The following is an 8,339-nucleotide window of genomic DNA, read 5'->3' as shown; positions in this document are numbered from 1 at the left end:
TACTCCCAGTGCCACAAACTAGCCGACAGTGTTCAGCGGCCATTTTGTAGCAGTCTGGACTAACGGCAGGAAGAACGAGAAGTAGGTGGAACGGTGGATCGAGTAACGGGGCCCCGCCGACGTGTGACCGTATCAGAGAGGGAGAGAGTTGAGGTAGGAGATAGGGCGTAAGAAAGTGGGAAGACTGGTACCTGTGTGCGAAGACGTGAATAAAGTGGGAGTATGTTCAGCAAAAGTGTTTAAGTGTTTTCTTGGCCGCGATAATCAAGCGCGTACGCCGACCCTGAGGCATTGAATAAGGGGGGTCTCATTAGTGCTGGGTAGGGATCGCCTCACAAGTTACACTTAGCGCCCAACTGAAATTTGCGTAGATTATCAGTGCCCGGGTACACTTGAATGCCAATTGCGTGTCTTTGCAGAAGTCTCTGGGAAAACGTCCAGACTTCGCTAACGAACTTGACCAAAGCACACAAAACAGGTAACCAATTGATGAAAGAGGGTCAATATAATTTTTTTCATTAAGAGGGGTCTTGGATGTAAGCGAACGGTCTGAATAGCTACCCATCATTGAGCAAAACTTACTAAAAGCATATGAATTAGTCGGAGAGATTCGCGTTGAATTCCGGAATTTGATCAGTGTTGTATTCTTTCAGACTGTTGAGTAAAACACCAAATAAAAACTAAAGTTTATCAAAGATAGACGAACTAAAACTAGGATTTTCAAATTATTTGCTTCATTAGGGAGCGTGAACAAATTTAAGGATTTTTTAATTTACAGCTTCTTTGAACAGAAGTATTTCTTTTCTCTAGGATTTTCAATTTTTTTGGGTGATAATCCACTTGAAAGGATTTCATAGTTTCTTTTTTAATTCAATATTCGATTTTCTTAGTTGAATGCCTGTTGAAGAGATGGCTATGTCCCATTTCGTATCGTGGTACCACGCGATGAATCCTAGCCATCTGACAATAGATGAGCTAGAGTACGAGTTGAAGATCCGTAGCATGCCGGTAGAAGGCACACGTAGCGTTGCCGAACGAAATCTGCGTAGCCGCCTGAAAGAGGAAAAAGGAAAATCAGACTTGAGAACATTGTTTGTTGGTGAATCGGTAGTTCATGAATTAGAGGTTTGCGACGATAAGTTGAATGGAATTAAAAATCATTTGGAAAAGCGTGCGATGAAAAAGGCTCCAGATCAATTGTTTAAAACTAGGTTAATTCACATTCTCTTCCGAATGCAGCGTTTGAGAACTAACACTAAGAAGGACGACGAATTGAACAGCCTTGCAGTGATAGCTGGGGAGTGTGTCAAGTTACTCAATGTGTACTATTCGGCCACCTCCCACCTGTTAGAGGTGCGAGAGGCAGAATTAGCAATCATAAACGAGAGCTTGAACACCCTTAGGGGAGAAAACCAAACCGATGAGTTAGAGCAAGAGAACAACGTGAATGAACAAACGAGTGAGAGGTCTGTGAATAGCAAGGAAACCGATCCTAAAGATAGCAATACGGTTGACAGAGTTAGTGCTAGGGACAATGAGTCTGTTAAAGTTGTATATAGCGAGAGACAGGGATTCGCAGACGAAATAAAACAATTGAAAGCGATTATGACCCAATTGCTACAACGCATCACTGTGCTTGAGTCTGACCAGCCCGTTGTTCAGCAGCAGGAACTTCATACAGGCACATCAAACAGTACTCAAATCGAAGAGCGTTTGACGGAGGAAAAAGAAGTAGAAGAAGTACAGGCGAAATCGGTAGATTTCTTAGGCTGGTTAAAACAAAGAAATGAGTCGTTGGACACACTCAAAAATTCAGAAGAAGAGAAGGTGGTAGAAAACAGTAGCAATGAGAAGAAGGAGGTAAGGAAGGATAACAGTAGACCATTGAATAGCGGAAGTAAGTTCCCGATCCATAAGTGGTCGGTGAAATACGACGGAATGGATAATGGCAGACGGTTGAACGAATTCTTAAAAGAAGTCGATTTCAACGCCAGATCAGAAGGATTTTCTGAGGCAGAGCTGTTGCAGGGAGCTCACCATCTGTTCACCAGAAGGCGAGATCCTGGTTTATGGAGGTTAGTAGCGATATAGGGACATGGAAAGAATTAGTGACTGAACTGAAAAAAGAGTTCTTACCAGTCGATATAGATTACGTCTATGAACGGCAGACTAACAATCGGAAGCAGGGTCCCAGAGAGAAGTTCCAGGACTTTTACTTGGACATGGTCCGGATCTTCCGCAGCATGTCGAGCCCGTGGGACGAAAAACGAAAGTTTGACGTCCTCTTCCGTAATACTAGGGAAGATTGCAGAATTGCAATGCTGGCAGCGAATGTGAGTTCCATACCTAAAATGAAAGATTTTGGTAAAAGATTCGATTCGATAAACTGGCATATGTATCAGAAGAGAGAGAGTAGGTTTTCGCGAAAAGAGGTAGTGCAGATTGACGAGGTCAGAACTCAGCAACCATACCGAGCAAACCAGGATAGGTTTCCGAATAGGAACCAGGATCGGGGAAGCTCAAATGGGAAGCAGCAGTTCAGACAAGACAATCAACAATTTCAAAAACGACCTTGGAAACAACAGCAGCTCAGTGTCCAGAAAACCGACAAGTTTCAAAAAGAAGTATACAAACCAAATCCAAATCCTGAAACTGCACAGCGGCAAAATAATCCAGTTCCGAGCACTAGCGGAACAAACGCCCTCCAGAGAATCGTAAACGCATACATTCCTCCAGGCAAGAGCGTTTGCTTTAATTGCCATGAAGGTGGACACGATTTCGAGGTGTGTACAAGGGAACGTAAGTTATATTGTCTACGCTGTGGGTTCCCTGGTTTCAAAACAAAAGATTGCCCATACTGCCAATCAAAAAACTTGTACAAGACTGCCTAATGAGGCAAGACAGTCTTGCAAGTCACTCCACAAGACCTCAAACAGAACCAGAAGTTCCAGATTCTCTCGAACAGCTTGGTTACTCGCGGGTCAGTGGAGACATAGCTGAAGAGGCAGAGTTGACAACCATGCTCGTGACTCTCAGCGACGATTCCAGGCCATTCGTGAGAGTGGAAATGCTGGGAATTTCTATAATTGGACTTTTAGATAGTGGAGCAGCTAAAACAGTATTGGGCATAGGTAGTAAAAAGCTGATTAGTACCCTCAAGTTGCAATTAAGACCCACGAGAATAGATCTCAAAACAGCCGGAGGACAGAGTTTAGACGTGATAGGGACAACAGAGGTTCCAATAACCTTTAACGGAGAAACCAAACTCTTACCAGTTCTGGTAGCTCCAAGTCTGAGTCGTCGTTGTATTCTGGGCTACGATTTCTGGCAAGCCTTCGGGATTCGCCCTACGATATCTCAGCCCATTGATGCAATTAATGATGCTGAAACAGAACCGTTAGAAGAGATTAGTGAATTAAACGATAATCAAAAACGACAACTTGAAGAAGCAAAAAGTTTGTTTCTACCAGCAAGTCCTGGTCATTTGGGAAAAACAAGTCTCATTGAGCATAAGATCGAGCTGAGAGACGAATTCGCCAACGCCGATCCTGTTCGGAAAATCCGTATCCGTGGAGTCCAGTAATCCAGGAGAAAATCCACCGTGCACTGGACAACATGATTAAGGACGGAGTGGTCGAACCTTCCGACTCGGATTGGGCGTTGCCAGTCGTCCCTGTTAAAAAGCGAGACAGCGAAGAGATAAGACTTTGTCTCGACGCACGAAAGCTCAATGAACGAACAAAAAGGGATGCATATCCTCTTCCACATCAGAATCGGATTCTTAGTCAGCTAGGTCCTTTTCGATTTTTGACTACAATCGACCTTTCGCAGGCCTTCCTGCAAGTTCCTTTGAACCGTGCATCGAGAAGATTCACCGCTTTCTCGGTTCCAGGGAAGGGACTTTTCCAGTTTACGAGATTGCCCTTCGGGCTAGTCAATAGTCCGGCAACGCTCAGTAAACTTATGGATAGAGTACTCGGACATGGCGAGCTCGAGCCGGCTATATTCGTTTACTTAGACGATATAGTAGTGGCGAGTCATACTTTCGAGGAGCATGTCGCGAAGTTAAGGGAATTAGCTCGGAGATTGAAGGAGGCGAACCTTTTCATTAACCTGGAAAAATCCAAGTTTTGTTGCCACGAACTGCCTTACCTCGGATATATCCTTTCTGAGAAAGGATTGCGGCCTAACACGGATCGAGTCCAAGCGATCCTGGGCTTTGAGGCACCAAAATCCATAAGGTCATTGAGAAGATTCCTCGGTATGGTGAACTACTACCGCAGGTTTATCGATAAATTCAGTGAACTCACCGCACCGTTGACAGACTTGTTGAAAAACAAGCCGAAAAAAGTGCGGTGGAATGAGGCAGCAGAAAACGCGTTCAGAGCCATCAAGGAGAAGCTGATAACTGCCCCAGTGATGGCCAACCCTGACTTCAGCGTACCGTTTTGCGTACAAACGGACGCCAGCGATACGGCTCTAGCAGGTGTACTCACTCAGGTACATAATGGCATTGAGCGAGTGATAGCGTATCACTCTGAGAAGCTGAAAGGTGCCGAGCTCAACTATCATGCAGCGGAGAAAGAAGGCTTGGCTGCCCTTCGCTGCATTGAAAAGTTCCGATGCTATATCGAGGGAACACATTTCACGCTCATCACGGATTCATCGGCGCTTTCGTTTATAATGAGAGCCAAATGGAGATCGTCATCCCGCTTGAGCCGATGGAGCATAACACTGCAGCACTTCGATATGGAGATAAAGCATAGGAAAGGGAAGGAAAATATTGTTCCGGATGCTTTATCCCGATCGATTGAAGCCCTAGAAGTGGATGAGACGGACAAATGGTACCGAGCTCTGTTCGAGGCAGTTGAAACCGATCCCGAGAAGTACGTCGACTTCCGGATCGAGGACGGAAAATTGTTTAAATTCGTTGCTGCACAGTCTGACGTTCTAGACTACAGGTTTGAGTGGAAGGAATGCGTGCCTGAGTCCAAACGCCAACGTGTCATTCAACAAGAGCATGACGAAATGATGCACATTGGGTTCGAAAAGTGCATTGAGAAAGTCAAACGCAAGTACTATTGGCCCAGAATGAATGCTGACATCAAAAAGTACATCGCATTGTGTGAGACTTGTAAGTAGAACAAACACTCCACATTATCAACGGCTCCAGAAATGGGGAAGCAGCGAATTGCGACCAGACCATTCCAAATTGTGTGTATGGACTACATACAATCACTTCCTCGAAGCAAGCAAGGCAATGCCCACTTGTTAGTCGTATTAGACATTTTTCTAAGTACTGCTTGCTTGCTCCGGTGAAGAAGATTGCTTCAGGTAGTCTTTGCACCATTTTGGAAGAGCGATGGTTTCGTAGGCTGTCCGTTCCGCAATACGTGATTACGGATAATGCGACAACATTCCTATCAAAGGAATTCCAGGAATTGTTAAAGAAGTACGAAATACAACACTGGGCCAATGCACGACACCGTAGTCAAGCTAATCCTGCTGAGCGTTTGAACAGGACGATAAACTCGATGATTCGAACATACGTCCGCACCGACCAAAAGCTCTGGGATACTAAAATATCCGAGATCGAGTTTGTTTTGAACAACACGCTGCATGGATCCACGAAGTTCACACCGCATCGTGTCATTTTCGGCCATGAGATGGTGACACGAGGATCTGACCACCGTAGAGAGCAAGATGGTGAGCTCTCAGAGAACGACCGAGCCGAGAAACTGAAAGGTATCAGTAAGAAAAATTACGACGTTGTCCGAGAAAACCTGAAAAGAGCATATGAGAGTACAAAACATCAATACGCTACTCACCCACGTTCTCTGTCGGACAACGAATTTTCAAGAGGAGTTTCGCGCTGTCGGAGGCCGGCAAAAACTTCAACGCCAAATTAGGTCCGCAGTATAAGCCGTGTGTCGTGGTTGCGAGAAAGGGCAATAGCTCATATGAAGTAGCCGATATGAACGGCAAGTCGCTGAGAATATTTTCCGCAGCAGATTTGAAGGCCTAAACGAAAAATATTTATTATAATCCGTGGTACCAGTAAATGCTTTGGTTCTTGAGTGAGGGAAGGCCAATAGTGAGGAGAGAAACTGATCCGTTAAAACCCTATTTGGAGAGGTTTACTGAATCCTATTGCGTAATTCTCGTATCGAGGATGGAACCACTTGCAGCTAAACGGGAGGTTGCTTATGCAACTAGTACCCCATAAATGAATGCATTCAACTAGTCAATCGTGTGTTTTAATTCGTATTTATTGTTTCGTGATCATTTTTAAATTGATTAAATGATTTGTTTCGCTGCATGTTCAATCATTGTTATGCCGAGCTTATCTGCTTCATTATGCACATTATGCAGTTTTCTGACTTGCATGCAACTTCGTTAAAAGTTTTTGAGGCTGCAGCATCAGCAGTTAACAAGACTGTGTATAGAGTACAAAGTGAGTGTGTGTGGATAAGGAAGGAATGGCTATAGCTTAATGATGACCCGTACTACTAATGCTTCAAAATAAATCTCATAAATACGGTCTATTCGCAATAGGATTCTATTCTTCGATGTTAGTTGTCGCTACACAATAAAATTAATCACTATTAAATAGCTTAATTCCTATACTTACCGTTGTATGGTTATCATACAATGCAGACGATGATGAACTTGTAGGTGAAATCAGGACAACACATTTTAGAGTAGAAATAACACCATAATGATCAATTGGCCAAAGAATACTTCGACTAGTCTTCAAAATGATATTAAATTCCTCAAAACTGTGATTGTTCTTCATGATTTCAGCCACAAATTCATCGTTTCACAGTCCACGCCATACCACATTAAACACTTTCTGTAGACATAATAGGCATTAAACAGTTTGGTTATTCACAGTCATCTATACGCGCACACTGATAAGAGCCGATAACGTTATCATAGCCACAGTTGATTACGATTGGAAATGGCTATACTCCGACATGCGAAAACTTTAGTGAAATAAATCATGCCGTACTCTAGAGTAACTTTGTACATAGTGTAAATATAATTCCGGAATTCTTGCTTTATATTAATTTTGTAGATTATTATATGTTGCATGTAAAAATGTTGTGTTTCATGTTTTAAATTTTTTTAATTTGTGTTAGGGAGAGTCATTTGTATATATTTTATTTCGTTTTGCTTCAATGATGGTTTATTATATGTGTACAGTCGAATGGGATCGCAGGAGACCGGAATCGTAAGATGTTGATGGTCAGTAGAAGGTTCAAACCTTGAAATAGAGTGGAGTTGGAATACCAATGATGAAAACTTATGACCCTGACCCATAATCCGTCTGATACTAAAAATGCTACTCTTTCCCTAGATTACAGCTTTGATTAGGTATTTTGAATAGATTTGAGATTTTCAGGAATCAATTTGTGTTAAAAAAGAGTGTGTTAGTAAGTTTTGTTTTGTTAGTGAAAATTTTGGTTCAGAGGTACGCGGCACAAAGTTGTTGTTCCTGTGTATTAAACAAAAAAAAACGGCTTCACCGATTTTTTTTTACCCGAGCGGGGGGAGAGTGTAACCAGTGGTGTGTTGATCTGTCCAAGACCTTTGAGATTTTCGTGTTTTTGTGTTTCGTAATATAGTGTTGTACAAAAATAACAAGTAAATGCTTAAACATGTATACTGGACACCACCCAACACCCACTGTGCAGAACGCAACCACATCACGATAGTTTCGCTACTCACCACCAAACGCCACAAAAAAGGATATGGATAGTCAGCCAATGTGGGTGGCAAAATCGAGGAAACCATGGGACATTAGCGGGATGGGTGGATGAGTTCCTGGTTATCAAGTTGAGCGACTTAACCGCCATCGCAAGAACCATTAGTTCGCAACTTTTGTATAGAAAGGACGTGAATGCGACTACAAGTTCCGATAAAGGAAACCACTAGCTATTTTAAAGCAATATTAGCGATATAAAAACGGAGTGAGAAAAACGGAAGTGAATATTGGGAATCATCCAGGTAATACCATCACTAATCTGCTCCTCGATCATCCACCGCCATCGTTAACCGCCAAAAACTTACCCCATCATCATCCAGGACCTCGGTGTTTTACCATCGAAATTGACGTCGGCGTTAACGACGTGGTCGTTCCTGGAACCACCAACCTGGAGACCGCGTGAAAATCCGCAGTTTCGATCCGTTGACGTCCTGTGTCTGGCCAACCAAGAAGCTACTCCCAGTGCCACAAACTAGCCGACAGTGTTCAGCGGCCATTTTGTAGCAGTCTGGACTAACGGCAGGAAGAACGAGAAGTAGGTGGAACGGTGGATCGAGTAACGAGGCCCCGC

General features: G+C 43.4%; 1 long non-coding RNA gene across 1 annotated transcript; it reads right to left on the bottom strand.

Moving 5' to 3' along the window:
• Positions 1-806: 806 nt before the first annotated feature.
• Positions 807-5,986, bottom strand: LOC134214193 (uncharacterized). Its single transcript, XR_009979701.1, has 4 exons — positions 5,829-5,986; positions 3,273-3,383; positions 2,137-2,346; positions 807-1,053 (listed from the first exon to the last, which is right to left on the bottom strand). It is a non-coding gene; the product is annotated as an uncharacterized LOC134214193 (long non-coding RNA).
• Between the last annotated feature and the right edge of the window lie 2,353 nt (positions 5,987-8,339).

Source organism: Armigeres subalbatus, chromosome 2, assembly GCF_024139115.2.
Source record: "Armigeres subalbatus isolate Guangzhou_Male chromosome 2, GZ_Asu_2, whole genome shotgun sequence".
NCBI lineage: Eukaryota > Metazoa > Arthropoda > Insecta > Diptera > Culicidae > Armigeres > Armigeres subalbatus.
Note: the sequence above shows the minus strand (reverse complement) of the source record. Positions and strands in the feature narration are given on the sequence as shown.